Source organism: Quercus robur, chromosome 4 (assembly GCF_932294415.1).
Source record: "Quercus robur chromosome 4, dhQueRobu3.1, whole genome shotgun sequence".
Taxonomy (NCBI): Eukaryota; Viridiplantae; Streptophyta; class Magnoliopsida; order Fagales; family Fagaceae; genus Quercus; species Quercus robur.
In genome coordinates this window covers 69,983,411-70,003,954 of record NC_065537.1, presented here as the reverse complement: position 1 = coordinate 70,003,954, position 20,544 = coordinate 69,983,411, and the positions used below count along the sequence as shown (strand labels likewise).

General features: G+C 39.1%; 1 protein-coding gene across 1 annotated transcript in view; it reads right to left on the bottom strand.

Moving 5' to 3' along the window:
• LOC126723518 (probable LRR receptor-like serine/threonine-protein kinase At3g47570) overlaps positions 1 to 20,544 on the bottom strand; it is a 63,243-nt gene that overhangs the window by 6,502 nt on the left and 36,197 nt on the right. The gene's annotated exons all lie outside the window — the stretch shown is intronic.

The window sequence follows — 20,544 nt, the reverse complement described above, 5'->3', positions numbered from 1 at the left end:
GTATATTTTACCATAAAACAGTATTCCAAAAAAAAAAAAAAATTGTTTGCCACAACACATTTCTACTAATTGCATTTTTTTTTTTTTTTTTTTACATAAATCAATATAAATAAGCTGCCAATATTATTTGCAATTTTTTTTAAAAAAAAAATTATAACATATCAGTCCAAAATATAATCTATGTCATCATTCCCCCAAACCTCAAGATAGGGGAATGTAAATATCCTAAATTGGAATCAAGTCGCTACTATTTGTTACAATAGTTATTACTATCATTTTCTAATGGAACCCAGTATGAAAGAATTAACGGTGTAAATGTTCTCATTTTATTAATTCAATTATATATATATTCTCATTTTTGCTGCAAACTGTTGGTCAAAGATAAATTAAATAATAAATATTATTTTTATACATCTTAACATATACTATATAATATAAAAAATAATAATAATAAGAAAAAATTATTCTTTTTTTTAATAGAAAACAAAGAACATGTTCCAAACTTTTAACCATAAAACTCATAACATCTTCTCTTTCTATATAGTGGAAAGAAAAAATATTATTGTATTCCTACACCCCAAAACTCTCTAAATTAATGCAAATGAAAATGAGATTGTTTTTGGAAGCCTTTATTAAGGAGATCTACTTATATTTGTAATCTATAATATATATATATATATATATATATATTCATGTCAACTTTGAACAGACTATTTTACTCATTACTCATGAAATATCATGAAAATCCCATAATCTCATAATATGGTGAATTGAATGTGGTAACACTGGGTATACATCAACTTATGACTTATGTGACAACGTCAATTGCTAATGCAAGTAATTTTCTTTATGAGAAGAGCTAATGCAGTAATTTGAAAGTAGTGCTGAAGTGTGTCAACTTTCAATGTTAGAAATTAGAATAATTGAAGCCTGGGCTCAAACGGGGGGAATCTAGCTAGTAGTGGAGGTTTTGGAAAATTGGTAAATATTAGTATTATTATGGAGCACTCACTTTGGTTGAAGTCCATTATAGTTATTGATTTGAGTAAATACTTTTTTGGGAAACAATTTTAAGTCAAGACTGATTATCGAAAAAATCAACTTTCACGGTTAATGATTGAAGCCTGGGCTCAGATGGGAAATCTAGTGGTGGAGGTTTAGAAAATTTGGTAAATATTAGTAGTATGGAGCACTAGCTTTGGAAAAAGTCCATTATGGTTATTGATTTGAGTAGACTTTTTTGGGCAACAATTTTAAGTCAAGTCTTACAACTTACGTTTATATATAAACGTAAGTTGTAAGTCTTATAGTTAGAATAATTGAAGCCTGGGCTCAGATGGGAATAATTGAAGCCTAGACTCAGTGTGTCAACTTTCAACTTTCAAATAATTGAAGCCTGGGCTCAGATGGGAAAGTTAGTGGTGGAGGTTTTGAAAAATTGGTAAATATTAGTAGTATGGAGCACTAACTTTGGTCAAAGTCTGTCATAGTTATTGATTTGGGTAAAGACTTTTTTGGGCAACAATTTTAAGTCAAGACTTAACGGCTTACGTTTATATTCCTATAATGAGTCTTATGAAGGGTATTTTTAAGGAATTTGTTAATGAACTATGTGATTTAGAAAATATTTTAGAAATTTTTGATGGGAAAGAAAAAAAAAATTATTTTGATAGTTTTTTATATATTTTTTTATGAAAATGATATCAAAATTTTTCTATTGACTATTAAAAAATTCACTAAATGCACATATTAACGAGACTCTAATAATAATTTTAAGGAGTCTAATGCTAAGAATCTTAAAGTTTAGTTGGTTAATGTTAAAAGGCTTATTTCATTATGTATATTAAGTGTTCTAATTCGTTAACCCTCGACTAACGAATTGTCATAAAAAAATTTGCTTAAAAATAACAACCTTGTTTTATTTATGTTTTTTTTTTGTTAAAATTATATTATGAGTATCGTTTCAGATCTTATTTTGGTTTATCCATTGGAATGAAACTATATTATGAATACCATTTCAGATCCTATTTCAATTTATCCTAAAAGGGTCATGAGTTAACTTGGCTTTGAACTGATCAAGCAATGCCAACTGGTTTGTCACATAATTCCCGCTAGTTACAGAGGTGAGAAACAGGCAAAAGCACCAAAGAAAAATAAAAGCATGCACGTAAAAAGATGAGGGTGGTGAAAGTCCCACGGAATATGGTTCAAGGAACTTTGTTTAGCTAAAATGTTGGTAATTGGCTATGTGTTGAAACGGTACATCTGTGTGTTGTCCAGAGAGGAAGAGGGCTAATATGGCTATTTAGCACTTCAAGAAGCAAATTTATGGCAAGAGAAAGGAAGAAAATCAGTGCAATGTGATGTACGGACTCACTCCAAAATTGCAAGAATTATCTGGGGGTAAAATTCAAGAGCAACTAACGTTCACATTGATGCCACAATTTTGGTTCACACAAAAGACATTTTGTGGGACCTAACTGGGTTCTATGGAGATCTTGACACGGCACAACCACCATTCTCTTGGAAATAGCAGATTTTAGATCATGGTTCTAGAGATTGATTCTTGCCTTATCATGAGGCTGTTTGTTTAAGCTGTTGTACGTGAAAACCTTCAAAATGGGCATTTGTAAAAAAAGTTAGACTCTTCTGTGTGTTTGAAATGACATTTTAAACGTCTTTAAAAATGTAAATTGATTTTAAAACGTGGGTTTAGGTTGCACAGATGCCTAAACAAACAAACCCATATAGTTGATTGAGATTAAAATCATGGACACCTTGAGGGATGGAGCCAGTACTTAGGGGGCAGCTTTGCTATTGGTTGTGTGCCATAGCTCTAGACTTCGGCTCTGTTGCTTAACAGCTAGTAGTTATTTATTTATTTATTTGTGTTTTTTATGTGTGCATCTAGGTATGGATAAAATTCTTTTGTTTAAATTTTTTTAAAATGCCGAGTTGTTTGTTTGGGTAAATTGTTTTTAACTTTACTATTGGTAATTTTTGTTGTTGGATAATTTTTTTGGGCTTGTTTATTTTGTTTTAAATTTTAAATTTGACTTTAAAAGGAGGTAAATGCTAAAATTACAAACTTTTCTTAACAAATTGCTAATGTGGCGAGTGATTATTACTAAGTAAAAATATAATGTAAGTGATGGATCCATATGCAAATTAATAAAAATTTACTACCTTAACAGTTTATAAAAATATTGTAGAAAAGTTTGTGGTTATTGTAGTAATCTTAAAAGAATCAATGATATTGTTAAGATGGACAAAATGTAATTTTATAGAACAAAATTGCTAAAATTGATACCTATCTATATATTAATATATATTTTTTAAAATAAATTAAGGGGGCCATTGCCCCCCTTGTCCAAGTCTCCCACCGTCCCTGGACACGTTGTCCCCCTTAGGTGAAACATGGTCTCTCATGCATACATAAGTCCTCTGGCTTCTTCCTCTAAATTTAAAGACTTTGGTGTAACAAGGACAGGTCTTCTTGGTCATATGCAATAAGTCCTTTGGACTCATATTTCCATGGGGAATCTTAACCATTCCGTGATTAAATTTAAAGACTTTGGTGTAACAAGGACAAGTCTTCTTGGTCATACGCAATAAGTCCTCTGGACTCATATTTCCGTGGGGAATCTTAACCATTCCGTGATTAAATTTAAAGACTTTGGTGTAACAAGGACAGGTCTTCTTGGTCATACGCAATAAGTCCTCTGGACTCATATTTCCGTGGGGAATCTTAACCATTCCGTGATTAAATTTAAAGACTTTGGTGTAACAAGGACAAGTCTTCTTGGTCATACGCAATAAGTCCTCTGGACTCATATTTCCATGGGGAATCTTAACCATTCCATGATTCCAACCCTGATAATACTCTAACATCAAGACACCATTTATATTTTGGTTGTGAATGAAAATTCCATAGGTAAAATTTTCCTGAGTGGTTAATTTGGTACTTCAATTTATTCTCTCATGTTTACAAATGTGATATGTTGGTGAGATAAACACTTTAGGGAAATTCCTTGAATGATTAACATAACATATAGAGACACACTTTAATCCAAAAAGCCTAAACTCAATGGGTACATAATCAATTATGTTATATTAACAACTCATTTTACTCATCTTTATTCAATATGGGACTTCACTCATACGTGTATACTCAACATGATCAATACAACCCTTCTGTTAACTACTGCCACTATTAAGTACATATTAGAGAGGTTCTATCTCTCTCCCATGCCTTTGATTCATATTGACGTTGGATATAATTTTATTATTTTAAATACTTTGATACACCTTAAGTAGGGATGGGGGGAGGGAGATTCAAATGTTACCAGTCACGATTATGATGGACTATATAAATTGGATATTTTTGCATTTTGGTAAGAAAATGTGCCTTTTGGATTTTGAAGATCATTATTATGTTAGGCTATTTTCAAGTTTTATTTTGAATCATAATTATAAAGTTGTTTGAATTTAATTAAAATTGGATTTAAGAGTGTTATTATAAACTAATACTTTGTTAATGTTAGTTGAGAAATATTAAACACAAGCTTTATCCTAGAACTGGAAAAATTGGGCTCGAACCCATTATCTTGCCTAACTCGAACCCATTATCTATTTCGGCCTTTTTAACATCACCCTTTCTCTCACTAGAAAACAGATTCTTTTCTTTACTTCTCAATGTTTCTCTTTCAATAATCCATTCTCACACAACCGGAGTTTGGTAAGGGTCCTCATATTTTCATCTTTCCTATGCAACCCATCTTCTCTTCTCAAAACTTTGTTCTAGCTTAGTAGTTGAAGGAAACAACGTATACTCTAGTCTTGCTTGGCAAAGAGCACCACTTACGATTTCTTGTTGCATTTAACTATTAATGGTGGTAGTTTTCTCACCGAAACCCTGAAATTATTAAGGCAAAATTGGTTACTACATTTTCAGGATTTAGGTTGACGGGAATGACGACTCTACATCCCACTGACGAAGATAACGTTACTGACGGGAGAATCATCCATGACGAAGTGATCAGAAACAACGAAGGAAGCCATCATCACCGACGAGGCAGAGAGTTATTCAATGCGATCAATCAATGATCCGAGCAGTTACCAAATCAACCAAGAAGACCGTTGGAAGGCCTATTAAAAGTCTCATTACTGGCCAGGTGCGTTACAGAGGAAAGCATTAACAGCCTCAACGGCTAGCCCTTATGGGCTCAGGTATAAAACTCTCACACAACCAACAGAGGAGGATATATGCAAAAATACTCTGAGACTATCTATTATTTCTTTATTGTGTTAAACTGTGATCCTAACTTTGGCATCGGAGACTTTGTGGCAGGCGCCACACCGGTGTCTCTCGACGAGCAAACCTTCACGCCTCACGGGTGATTCCATCTGCACATTCACTGACGGATTTGTGTTCCATCAGTTTGGCGCCGTCTGTGGGAATCGAGTTTTCAGATTTACATTCGAAAACGTAGTTTCCATCAATTCACCATATCCAGATGGAATCCAACCCAGATTCAACGGCCTTGGCTCAGCAAGTTCAAGCCCTGGCAGCCACCATTGAGGAACTCACTAGGCAGAACCAGGAAATGAAGCTGCGGCTCCAGCAGGTTCAACAAGCTCAACAGGAAGAAAACCGGTCCAAGGGTAACACGGAGGGAGAGGGGGATAGCCAACAGAGGGAAACCCCCCGGAGACCAACTACCCCGGACGAACAGAACTCAGATCTTCTTCGGGAAATGAGGAAAGAGATGGACGAGTTAAGGAGCGCTATCAAGGAAAAGACAGACCGGAGTGTAGACAAGATGGTAAGGGCTACAGATTCGCCCTTCACTGCAGCGGTACTTGATTGCCCTGTGCCGTCAAAATTTCGCCTGCCTCAATTAGAACCATTCGACGGACTCAAGGACCCTCAGGATCATCTTAATACCTTTAAGACGACTCTGGGCCTTCAGCAACCACCTGACGAGATATTATGCCGCTCCTTCCCTACGACTCTCAAAGGAGCTGCAAGAGAGTGGTTTACTAAGTTGCCAAACTCGTCCATAGACAACTTCGATCAGCTAAGTAGTGCTTTCCTGCGTCACTTCATAGGGGGACAACGCCCAAGGAGACCAGTAGATTACTTACTCACCATAAGACAGGGAGAGAAGGAGACTTTGAGGTCATATGTCAAGCGATTCACCCGGGAAACTCTGGAGGTGGACGAGGCTGATGACAAGGTGCAACTGACGACCTTCAAGGCAGGGTTGAAATCCAGAGACCTTGTAGCCTCTCTTGCCAAAAACCCCCCGAAGACAATGGCTGAGATGCTCCTGAAGGCCCAAAAATACATGAACGCGGAAGACGCTCTAGCTGCCATAAAAGATACCGAGAGGCTAGGAGACAAGTCCAAGAGGGAAGACGACCGCAGAGGGCAAAAGAGAGACAGACCAGAACGTTGGAACAGTGACGGGAATAGAAGGAGAGATGACAAAAATCCTCGTCAGGTAAAATTTACTCCTTTGGTTATGCCTGTTGACAAGATTTTCACGCAGATCAAGGACGAGCATTATCTCAAATGGCCCAGGCCATTACACTCGTCCCCCAACGTACGTGACAAGAACAAGTATTGCCGGTTCCACAGAGACCACGGCCACAACACCGAAGATTGCAGAGACCTGAAGGAACAAATAGAGGAGTTAATACGGAAAGGAAAGTTGCAGAAATTTGTAAAGAAAGGAGAATATAGCAAGTTCAGAGACGACAACAGGACTCAAAAGGAATCCTTCAATCGGGATGACGACCATACATCCCAACCTCCACGCAAAGTGATCGGGGAGATAAACACGATCACGGGAGGACCATTCTCAGGAGGGTCATTCAGATCGCTTAGAAAAGCATGCTACAGACAGGTAAACAGCGTTCACGCCATTCCTCCGTCCAAGTACCAACGAACATACCAAGATGTGTCCTTTAATGAAGGAGACGCCAGGGGAGTGAAGCAGCCTCACAACGATCCCCTGGTCATAGTGCTGAATATAGAAGGGTTCAATACCAGAAGGATCCTTGTTGATAACGGAAGCTCAGCGGATATCATCTATCTCCCGGCCTTCCAGCAGTTGAAGTTAGATCCAAAAAGGCTCCGTCCCTTTGACTCTCCGCTGGTCAGTTTCAGTGGAGACAGGGTCTACCCTAGGGGTATAGTGACTCTGACGGTGACAGCAGGGACCTACCCGTTGCAGTTGACCAAACAAGTAGATTTCCTGGTTGTAGATTGCCCCTCGTCCTACAATGTCATCATTGGGAGGCCTACCCTAAACAAGTGGAAGGCAGCAACGTCCACATACTGTTTGAAGGTGAAATTCCCAACAGACGATGGTATAGGCGAAGTGAAGGGTGATCAGGTCCTGGCAAGGGAGTGCTACCAGGCCGTACTGGCAAGAAAGGAGAACCACACGTGGACGATAGAAGAAAAAGAGGAAGACGGAGTGGAGACCCTGGAAGCAGTGGAGTTGGTAGAAGGAAATGCGGATAGGACAACCAGGATAGGGACGACGCTAAGCCCTGAGATGAGAACAAGACTCATAAAGTTCCTTAAAGGGAACCTTGATGTCTTTGCATGGAGTCACGAGGACATGCCAGGCATATCTCCAGAGATCATCCAGCATAGACTGAATGTGGACGCCAACAGGAAGCCCGTTCAGCAACGACGAAGAACTTTCGCTCCAGAGCGGGATCAGGCAGTAGCAGAAGAGGTAACCAAACTCTTGACGGCTGGATTCATCCGGGAGGTATACTACCCAGAATGGCTCGCCAACGTCGTCCTGGTGAAGAAACCCAATGGAAAGTGGAGAATGTGTGTAGACTTCACTGACTTGAATAAAGCATGCCCAAAGGACAGCTTCCCTCTACCAAGGATAGACCAACTCGTGGACTCTACCGCTGGACACAAGTTGTTGACGTTCATGGACGCCTTCTCAGGGTACAACCAGATAAAGATGGCAGAAGAAGACCAAGAGAAGACCGCCTTCATCACCAGCCAGGGACTCTATTGTTATAAGGTGATGCCTTTTGGGTTGAAAAATGCTGGAGCTACATATCAGAGGTTGGTAAACAAAATGTTCAACCAACAAATTGGCAGAAACATGGAGGTATATGTAGATGATATGCTCGTCAAAAGTAAGGAAGAGCTCGCTCATCTGGACGATCTGGAGGAGACTTTTGCAACCCTGAGAAAACACCGGATGAAGCTGAATCCTAGCAAATGTGTTTTTGGGGTAGCCTCGGGAAAATTCCTGGGATTCATGGTGTCCCAGAGAGGAATAGAAGCCAATCCAGAAAAAGTACAAGCTATCATTGACATGGCTCCACCCAAGACCGTCAAGGATGTACAAAAACTTACGGGAAGGATAGCAGCTCTAAACAGGTTCGTCTCTAGGGCCACAGACAAATGCTTGCCCTTTTTCAAGACTCTCAAGCAGGCCTTTGCTTGGACCGACGAGTGCGAAGCAGCGTTCCAAGAGTTGAAGCGATATCTGAGCAGTCCACCTCTCCTGAGCCCGTCCAAAGGAGGGGAGAACCTATATTTGTACCTGGCAGTATCAGCTTCGGCAGTCAGCGCAGCCTTGATTAGAGAAGAAGGCAAGAAGCAACTCCCGGTGTACTACGTCAGCCAGGCCTTTCAAGGAGCTGAGTTCAGGTACCCAAGAATTGAAAAGATTGCGTTCGCGCTTATAGTAGCCTCGCGCAAGCTCAGACCGTATTTCCAGTCAAATCCTATCCTTGTAATGACGGACCAGCCAATCAAGAAATCAATGAACAAACCGGAAGCAGCAGGGAGAATGGTCCAATGGGCAATCGAACTCAGCCAATTTGACATCGAGTACCATCCAAGAGTAGCCATCAAGGCACAAGCTCTGGCTGACTTCATCGCCGAATTCACCCTTCCAGACGAAGAAGGAACTACTGACGAAGTTGATAAATGGAAATTACAGACAGATGGTTCGTCGGCCCAAAAGAGGGGGGGAGTAGGGGTCGTCATAACTACCCCCGACGGAGAAGTGATGAAGTATGGAGTTCAACTGGAATTCCCAGCCACCAATAATGAAGCCGAATATGAAGGAATATTGACGGCCTTGAGGCTTGGAAAAGCTCTTGGTGCCAAAAATTTGCTGGTCCAGAGTGATTCAAAGCTGGTGATCGGGCAGATCAGTGGAGAGTACGAGGCAAAGGAGGAAAGGATGCAGAAATACCTTAAACTGACGAGGATTTTAACTCAGGAGTTCGACACAGTGGATTTCATCCAGATACCAAGAAACCAGAATGTTGAAGCTGACGAAGTGTCGAAACTAGCGTCGTCAGAAGCAGGAATGACAAGCGCAGACGTGGCAATAGAAATTCAGAAATGCCCAAGTATTGAGGAGGTGGCAGTGCTCACCACCCAGAGCACAAACACCTGGATGACGCCCTTGATATCCTTCCTCCGAGACGGACACTTACCTCAGAATACTGACGAAGCCAGAAAGGTCAGAAAGAGAGCGGCTAGGTTCACGATCCTAAATGACGTCTTGTACAAGAGGGGCTTCTCTATGCCCTACCTGAAGTGCGTCAACGAGGACGAGGCCAAATACATCCTAGAAGAGGTACACGGAGGAGTCTGTGGCGACCATGCCGGCCCCAGATCCCTAGTAAACAAGGTGACAAGAGTGGGGTACTTTTGGCCAACCATGTAGGGGGATGCTGCTAACCTCGTCAGAAGATGCAACAGATGTCAGCGGTACGGGAATGTACAACGGCTTCCAGCAGAGAAGATGACGACCATATCCTCCCCATGGCCATTCGCGCAATGGGGAATCGACATCGTCGGTCCTCTGCCCCAAGGTAAAGGTCAGGTAAAGTTCCTTCTAGTTGCTATTGACTATTTCACAAAATGGGTTGAAGCAGAGGCTCTAGCAACCATCACTGAGGCTCGGATCCGGAGCTTCGTGTGGAAAAACATTATCTGCAGGTTCGGGATCCCTTTGACGATCATATCCGATAATGGGAAGCAGTTCGATAGCCAAGGCTTCAGAGAGTTCTGCTCGAACCTTGGGATCAAGAATCAATTCTCATCCCCGGGACACCCCCAGGCAAATGGACAGACGGAAGTAACAAACAGGACGTTGCTCAAGATAATCAAAACCAAGCTGGACGAAGCAAAAGGTGCCTGGCCCGAAGAACTGCCTAATGTCTTGTGGGCATACAGGACTACAGCCAGAACCCCGACAGGAGAGACACCCTTCAGGCTTACTTACGGCTCAGAAGCAGTGATCCCAGTAGAAGTTGGAGTAACAAGCATCAGGCGAGGAGCTTTCAGAGAGGGACTCAATGACGAGGGGCTGCGGTTCAACCTGGATTGCTTGGATGAAATAAGAGACAACGCGTCCAGTCGAATGACAAAGTATCAAAAGAAAATGGCCGAGTATTACAATAAGAGGGTCAAACTCAGGCGTCTGGCCATAGGGGACCTCGTCCTTCGCAAAGTCACTATAGCTACTAAAGACCAGACTCAAGGGAAGCTAGGCCCCACATGGGAAGGGCCATATCGCGTCGTTCATTACTCTAGGCAAGGGAGTTACCATCTGGAAACTATGGATGGACGAAAACTCCCTCGTCCTTGGAACATTGAGCATTTAAAGAAATACCATGAGTAAATGTAAAACACGAATGCACTCGTTATTGAAGTTAATAAAAGTATTATTCATTCAATGTTTTTGCGCAGGCAGTACAGGTCAACCATGAGGCCTATAAATCATTAAGTAACAAGATTCCGCCTTGACGGATGTAAGTTACCGACGACCATAATACTATGGTTAAAAGACAGTAATAAGATTCCGCCTTGACGGATGTAAATTACTGACGACCATAATACTATGGTTAAAAGTCTAAGTAATAAGATTCCGCCTTGACGGATGTAAATTACTGACGACCATAATACTATGGTTAAAAGACAGTAATAAGATTCCGCCTTGACGGATGTGAATTACTGACGACCATAATACTATGGTTAAAAGTCTAAGTAATAAGATTCCGCCTTGACGGATGTAAATTACTGACGACCATAATACTATGGTTAAAAGTCTAAGTAATAAGATTCCGCCTTGACGGATGTAAATTACTGACGACCATAATACTATGGTTAAAAGACAGTAATAAGATTCCGCCTTGACGGATGTAAATTACTGACGACCATAATACTATGGTTAAAAGTCTAAGTAATAAGATTCCGCCTTGACGGATGTAAATTACTGACGTCCATAATACTATGGTTAAAAGACTAAGTAATAAGATTCCGCCTTGACGGATGTAAATTACTGACGACCATAATACTATGGTTAAGATACTAAGTAATAAAATTCCGCCTTGACGGATGTAAATTACTGACGTTAAAGGAACAAGGGACAAGAGTCCGCCTAGACGGACGTAAGTCGAATGGCAGGAGTCAGTTCACAGAAGAACACAGTGCATTAAATCAACAACTAATTAACAAAGCACAAAAAGTATGGACGGATGTAAACCAACCAGAAGAAAAGTAAGTATGCTTCATTCCAGCCCATAAACACTGGGTCGATATCATTGTTTTCAAAATAAAATTAATTGTTTCGAAATTAGATTTACAAAAAAGAAAAGCCCAAAACAAGACGGGCACCCACAATAAGATTTTTTCTAAGTAAGTAGAGTCAAGCATCAGCTGTGCCTTCACTAGCCGGCACGTCAGCAACGGGTTCAGGAACATCATCACCGGGGGCAGAAGATGAAGCCGCCTCCTCCAGGGCCATTTCCTTGTCCACCTCCTCCAAATCCAGGCTCTCCAAGTTGACTCCGGAAGGATGCTTGATCATGTACCTTCGGAGAAGCTCAAATCCCTTAAAATACCAGCTGAAGAGCACGGTATTGTACTCATCAGTGGTCTGGAAAGCCTCCACGGATCGAGCGGCGATGTTCACTAATTTCTCCTTGGCTGCCATAAGTTGCTCGTCCTTCTCCTGAGTCAACCCGCGCTCAACTCTGAGGTCGTCCTCCAGCACCTTGACCTTCTCCTTCAGTGTCGTGGCCTCGTCCATAGAAGTAATCAGGTTCGTCCTCAGGTCAGAGTTCTCCTTCTCCTGAGCCTCCATCCGGGTCGCCAGAGACGCCACCTTGGCCCCTTGAGTGAGGTACTCAGCGGTGATATGGATACTCTCTCCCAACACCTGGAGGAAATTATGAAGTCGTCTATAAAAATAAAAATTAAAAAAAAAAAAAAAAAAAAAGATGAAATGATGAAGAGGGAAGAACCCGCACCTGGACCAGCTTGTGGACGTGACGAGAAGCCACATCGTTTAAGGACAAGTCAGATAGAGCCTTCAAGTCCGCTGAAGTAACGACCTCGTGAGCTCTTTCCACAGCCAATGACTCGTCATCCCATATGGTGGACGAACGAGTATCAGTCTTCTCCTTTCCTTTGCCAACCACGCGCGGCCTTTTAGAGCCAGGAGTAGGAATCTCTTCTATTGAAACGGTCGGGGAGGCAGTCCTCGTCGTTTCAGAGGCTATGGAAGGAACAATGCCGAGCGGGATGGAGGCAGAACCCTTCCCGGTAACTCGCACGGCCTTCTTCCCCAAATTGGACAGGGGTTCGTCCTTCTTTGACCTCATCTTTGCATACATGTCCTTGTTAAACTTGGTCGTCATCTCTGCAAGAAGAAAGTGTGTCAAAGAAATGCTTAAGGGTACATAAGAGGAATCAGCATTGACGAAGTTAAAACTTACTCTTTTTTCCTTCAATGCCAAGCTGACGAAGAACGAAAGGAGATGGGTCAGGACCAAGGTTGTAAAACGCAAGAGATCGAGGGTCAACCAGCTCGTCCCAGCTCTCAATCGTCTCAGCGTACCCGATGGCGGTCTCTATACGTTCCTTATATCGTCTCTTCAGCCCAGGCCGTCTCTTAACTATACCAAACAAAGAAACAAAGAAGTCAGCAAGATCAGAACTTGAAAATTGGCAAGATTGAAACAACGGGGAGAAATACTGACGCACCTAAGGTCGGGGTTCCCCACCGACGGAGCAACCTCGGGATATCACCCCAATCACTGCTAGATTGGGTCTCGAAGTCGTCCCCAGACACAAAGAAAAAGCGCGACTTCCAATACCTGAATGACGAAGGCAATCCTTTGACGATCCTAATCTTTCTCTCCCAAGGGACTAATTCGTAATATCCCCACTCTTTAGACTCTTTCAAACGATATAGGTAGGTGAGCTCACCTATCCTGATCATATCCCCGTTGGAGGCCAACCATATTTGCATACAGTTAATGACGATCCTCCACGAGTTTGGCATGAGCTGTCCAGGGGCTATACCAAAATGATCTAAAAGTTCCATCAGGAACGGGTGGACGGGGAACCTAAGCCCACAGGTGAAGGCTGACTCATAAAAACATATTTCGCCTGGAAAGAAGTGACAAGCCCTATCTTCTTCCCTGGGACGACGAACACGAACCCTAGACGGAAATTGAAACCTATCCTTAAATCTATTCACGGTCTCGTCATCCAGACCACAAATCTCCCTAAGGGCATAAAAAGCCCTAACCTCTCGAGAACCAGAGACGGCGGTATCTCCTTCAGCCGGGCCACCACTGGACGATAGCCCAGTCTCGAGGTCACTAGACCTAACCTCAGACATTAATCTTCTCCCTCCTAAACCCTCAAACCAATTTAGTGATTGACGGAGCAACGGCAACAACTCACTCAAAACGACGCTCAGACTATTGCCTTCGTACACAAAATTTTCTAAAAAAGGGTAAGTACCCAAAGACCCCCCTAGACGCGCAAAAAGGAAGGAGATCGACGGGCAAGCTATCCTAACCTCTAAGCTATCAACCATGGAAAATACAGAAATCAAAAGGAAAACAAGGTACGAAACTGAAACCCCAAAAACAAAAGCCAACACCAGAATAGAAGCGAAAAGGGAATAGCAAATCAGAAATTATACAGTAAAAGAAGAAAAAAGAAGAAAGAAAAAGGAAAGAAGAACATACCTCCAATGGCGGAACGGCAGAAGCAGCGCAAGGCAAATCGGAGAAGAAGGAAGCCACGAAATATTCAGAATATCTCTAAAAAACTGATTTGCTTTTGCTCTCTGAGAAGTAAACGAAAAGTTGAAAAGGAGAAGTTTTAAATGTGGGCCAAAAACGATTGAAAAACCAGCGGGAAACCCAAGGGTCATGCCATTAATTCCACAGACCATCAAGCGCCACGTGGCCATGATTGCGTGTAACGCCGCCACCAAGCATTAAAGGCGGAACAGAACCCCAAGAGTCACAAGAAAAACTTTTCAGCTTCCGTGATCGTCATGACAAGTCACCAACGACCCCAGAACCTGGGGGGCAACTGACGGGAATGACGACTCTACATCCCACTGACGAAGATAACGTTACTGACGGGAGAATCATCCATGACGAAGTGATCAGAAACAACGAAGGAAGCCATCATCACTGACGAGGCAGAGAGTTATTCAATGCGATCAATCAATGATCCGAGCAGTTACCAAATCAACCAAGAAGACCGTTGGAAGGCCTATTAAAAGTCTCATTACTGGCCAGGTGCGTTACAGAGGAAAGCATTAACAGCCTCAACGGCTAGCCCTTATGGGCTCAGGTATAAAACTCTCACACAACCAACAGAGGAGGATATATGCAAAAATACTCTGAGACTATCTATTATTTCTTTATTGTGTTAAACTGTGATCCTAACTTTGGCATCGGAGACTTTGTGGCAGGCGCCACACCGGTGTCTCTCGACGAGCAAACCTTCACGCCTCACGGGTGATTCCATCTGCACATTCACTGACGGATTTGTGTTCCATCATAGGTTAAGAACAATCTGGTGATAATATTTTTGGTGTGAAAGATTTAAAAGTATATGCAATGTGTGATGCTTCTTTTAATCGGCATCTCCAACGAATTTGGCAAGTACTTCCAATAGTGTTTATATATATATATATATATATATAATTTCATAACAAACTAATTATTGAAGCTATGTTATAATATGTTTGGATTTTAACTCCTTTAATAATAATTTATGGGTGTTCTACACACGTTAAATCTTATAAACATACCATTTTTTTTTTCCTGGTGTAGTATGTAAAGGAGATAACTTAATGAGAGTATGAGACTCATAAATCATAATATTTGCTTGGTGCCCTAATCTTTTTATTATTTTTATTTTTATTTTTGATGAAATTGTTTGTAAGTATGTAGGTGAACAGGCTAAAATCGTTTCCTATTGGATTTTACTTTACTTGATTATCACATATATAATTCTTTAGGATTTGACAAATAGCATCATTATGCTCTGCCGAGGTGGATCCACTTTTGACAAAAAAATCAAGCTCCGGAGCAAGGCCGACATTGACTCTAGAGGTTTAATTTAATTGCAATTCAAAGATCAGAATAGTTTTTTTTTTTTTTTGGACCTTCAGTTTCAATGGACCGGTGGGTGTGTTAGCTAAGATTAATTAATCAATCAACTTAAAACCTATCCATTTTGAAAAAAAAAAAAAAAATCAAAGATAAAGAATCTTCCAGATCGTGAATGCAATTATATAATATTGACTATATTAGTTGGCATACTGGACACGATGGAATTGCTGAATGTGACTTTTTATTTTTATTTTTTTGATAACCGCCTTGCTGAATGTGACTTGAGTGACACGTCCATGTCTAAGAGGTTTTGACATCACGGTGGTCGGGGAGACAAAACCACGACCAGGGGCTGAGCCAGGGGGGGTGGGGGCATATGCCCCCTGACTCCTCTCAAAATATCCCTTAGGTACTTCTGTTCTTAAGTAATTTGCCTACCTAAGAGCATTCACATCAGTTCGTGTAAATTTATCATCTATTTTACACCAAAAAAGCTACCTTTTCTATTTTACACATCTATTTTTACAAAACACCCACATCAGTTCATCTATTATACACTATATTTTATATAAATAATATTTTTATATTCTTTTTTTAATATTATTTTACCTACCGTTTCTTTTTCCAATACAGCCTTTTCTTTCTTCTTTCTTTCTTTTTCTTTTATCTCTGCCGTTTCCTCTTTCTTTTCTTCCTCATCTTTCTTCTTCTTTCTCTCACGGTCAAAACCTAGAGGCACCAGAGCTTTTCTTTCTTCTTTCTTTCTTTTTCTTTTATCTCTGCCGTTTCCACTTTCTTTTCTTCCTCTTCTTTCTTCTTCTTTCTTTCACGGTCAAAACCCAGAGGCAGCAGAGCAAGGACTCCATCAACACCACAGCCATCACAAGCACCACAACACCTCTCCAATCCATCGATCTCCGTCAACCCAGAAGCACCATCACAAGCACTCCATCAACACCGATCTCCAATAAAACCGATCTCCATCAACACCGATCTCACCGATCTCCGTCAACCCATCACCGATCTCCATCAACACCGATCTCTGTCAACCCATCACCGATCTCCATCAACACCGATTCACATCACCAATTCAAATCGCCTCTCCAATCCACGATCCACAATCACCGATCACCGATCAAACGATTTTGTTCTAGTGGTTGATTTTGTTGTTGATTTTGTGGTTGATTTTTGATGTTTGTAGTTGATTTTTGATTTTGTGTCTGTGGGAGTGTGTATCAGAGGAAGAAAGAACATGATGAAGGATGGTTAGTTGTGCAGATGGAGAAGAGAGAGAAAAAAACGAGCAAACCAGAAATTATTAAAATATTGTATACACGAGCTATAGTAACCGTGTATATATTCATGGTTACTGTAGCTCGTGGATAAATATACATGATTATACAAGACTTTGGAAGCACTGATGTAGAGCAATTTTGCTTCAAAATGTGTAAAAATAGTAGTTTTTTCTATTATACAAGAGTTTCCACACACTGATGTGGATGCTCTAATATGGTGAAAACAAAAATACTCTCTCTAGGGAAATAGACCCTGACAGCAACCTGACAAAGGAAAAACAATCTCCCTCACGTATCAAAGGATTCAAAGCATGTGGCTTTTCACCTACTTCACTATTTTTTTAAAGTAGCGTATATCTTGTGACAAGATTCTTGTCTCATGTTTTCACCCATTTTACTGGTGTATTTTTTTTTTTTTTTCATTTTTAAATTCACCGTACATATAACTTTTCTTGTTAAGTAATGCTATAAATATTAACAAATTTTACTACATTAATCATAAAAGATGATGTATTACCATCACAAAAATCAATTATATTTATTTATTATTTTGTTGAGTGGTACTAATCACCTTCTTACCAAATCAATTTGTTAGCTTTTTGTAATAAAACTTGTAGCAACTTTTGTATTTTTTTTTTGTCTCAATTTTTTAAAATTTCTATTCTATATCTTGACTTTTTCAATGTTTTAAACTCTGTTTTTATTATAAATCCAAATTTGTTCACAATTGTTTAGTTATTTTTTATTATAATCAATTAATATTTTTTAAATTAATTTTATTTTTGCTATCAATTTTTAATTTTGCCCTCCTAGATTGAAGTCCTGGCTCCACCATTGTTCACGGCCGATAATTGGTCCTATCACCAAGCCACCATGGCCAATGATGGTTTAGGCTTTAAATATAACAAAACACAGTGACACAGAGTTAAAAGCAAACGACAAAGCCTACTTGTTAAGAACCAAAAAAATCTTAAGTAATTGGAATCTAATATCATTACTGCCAATTAGCAACAAAACAAATCCTGAAATTTAATAATAAGTAAGAAAGTTCTTCTATAAACCAACTAGGTATTGGTACTGAAAAATAAAAATGAAGAAAAACAATTAAAGCCATCACCCACTATTCTTCTAATCTCTTATTTACATTTCTCTTTCAAAGTAGTGGTAAATTTCAAATCTATCTTCTGAAACTTAGACTGCATATTAGAACTTTAGTAGTAGTATTTTTGTGTTGTAGAGCTTAACTGAAAATGACTTTAGAGTTTTAAGTATTTGGCGAATTGTATTAAGTGGTGCTATAAAAAAACAGAAAATGAAAACAGAATATACCATGTTCTGTAACCTATAGGTCTTTATTGTAGAAGAGACCTTGGCTACAAATGTTAATCAATAGTACGTTAAACACATAAGTTAATTTATGAAGAAAAATTACTCACTTGATACAAGAGGGGAAAAAAAAAAAACTTAGTGCTGCAGCTGAATTAACCAACTAGGGAGCTACAAATTATTTGCACCAATGTTGCATAACATAAACCTTGCAAACTATGATGGCAACCTTCATGATAAGTCATCAGCCTACCTGCGGTGAAAGAAGATAAATTTCAATATAATAAGCATTGGATGAGGTCATTGAGGTGAGTGAGGTCTTTCCAACAATAACAAAAATTTAAAAGATAAATATTAACTCTTTACGTACAACTTAATTTGAAAATTAAGTATCATTTTTTTATTTTACCTTTAAGAAGATTCATGGTGCAAGAAAGCAAATTGGTGGAATCATCATATCTCTACTCATTTAATATTTATGGAATTGGCAATTCAATTACTTAGAAGATTTAGTATTATAGACAAGCAAGATGTCCAACAAATTAGTTTATTTATCTATTTATTTTTGTTATTTTTAAGAAAAAGATGATTGTCCAACAAATTAGTTAACTCTGTATCCTTTACAAGTTTACATCTCTATGTCACAAATTCAGTACATTTGGCAATAATTTAAGCTTAAGTCATTGATAGAGATTTCTGTCTAGACTAATAGGATATTAGCCAATTTCTTGTGATCTCAGTCGTTCCAATAGTGGAAATCACCCAAATGAAAAACTTTTTAGGCCTCTTTATTTATATATATATATAAATTTTCTTAAAAAAAAAAAATTGAACAAGCTATATATTTAACGGATAAAAGACACATTTAGGTATTAATTAATTAATTGGGGCCAATCTAATCCTATGTTGCATAACAGCAAAATGAGCATATATATCAATTTTTAATCGACTCCATTCTTCTCAGTTTTGCTAGGGAACACAATGTTTATGTTGTATGATTTTCATGTTAAATGGTGGGTGAAACTCCGTTTTTTTTTTTTTTTTTTTTTTTTTTACCAAGTTAGGTGAATAGTGGGAGAGGGGTTGATGGAGGAGGTAAGTGAATGGATATTCTATTTTACACCACTTTTTGGGGGTTTGTTTAGAAATTGTGTGATGTTACTTCAAGCTATGATTTACGTAACTTGGGAATAAAATGTCATGTTCAAGCTTAATTGGGTATTGTCATTAGGATTGCTCCTGTAAATTAATAGCTTCGAAGCTCACAAATTCCACCCCTTAGCTTTGATTGACTGTTTTTCTTAAATGACCACCTGCAAGTCATATGACTATTAAAAATTGAATTCTTTATTTTGCCCTTACAAATTTCTTAATATACTGAATATTTATGATCATGTGACCTACACGTGATCAGTAATTTTAACCATCAACTAGGCTATATGTATAGACATGAAAAGAGTTTCTTGGAGTGGCACAGGATTCTAGCTCATAACTATTACATATCTAAGTTTCCTCCGAATTTGGTCAAGATATATGATCAATGGGCTCACATTTTATTTCACGCTCTAACTAACACTAATGGTCCTTTTGGATTGAAAAGATGAGAGGGAAAGTAGAGTAGAGTTGGCTTGAAACTAATCTAATTTATGACCAACTCTGCTCTACTTCAATTCCCTTTGCTCCCCTTCTCTCCCTCAATCCAAACAGGCATTTAATTGTCTTGGGAGTTCAAAATTCATCCTATTCCTGACTTTTAAATTTGCTCAATCCTCCTCCACTTCACACACTGATGCCAGAATCTCATCATCTTTAAGGATATACATTAAGCACGCCATTCTTGCAGGAGAGCTCCAACTTTGGGTAGGCGTGGAGTTGTGAAAAATATTCTCCTAACATTAGTCATCGACTCATCAATATTGCTTCCACTTTGGTTAATAATAATAATAATAATAATAAAAATAATCTATGCCTTACAAAGATTAAGATTTTCTTAAGCAAAAAATCTAGGACCCACACACTTTGACATAATTTTGATACATGACAATTGAAAAATAGATTTTTTTTTTCTATACTAAATTTTAATTGTGGGTTTGTGTATAAGTGATATGATCCAATCACACATTTACAAATATGTAAATCCTTAAAGTGTGAACAAATGCGTGTCAATAGAAGAGGCGTTTTCTTAAGATATTCTGAGAAAAAAGGAGAAATACTTTTACTTTGGATTCAATATTTTTTGTTTAAACCTCAAATTTCAAGGCCACGCCTAACTATGTTGAATTTATGGTGGGAGTTGGGAGGAATTTTGCTTTCATTAGAAAGAATTATTTATAGAGGCGAGATAAAAGTCACAGATTGAGATATGTATTGAAGCTAGTGCAATTGTTTACTTACCCTTCACAAAATCTTTTACATTTTAACTTTGTCTAACTTTATTTTATTCAATAGTGAAGATTGAAAGTTTCTTTTTTCAACTCTTAAT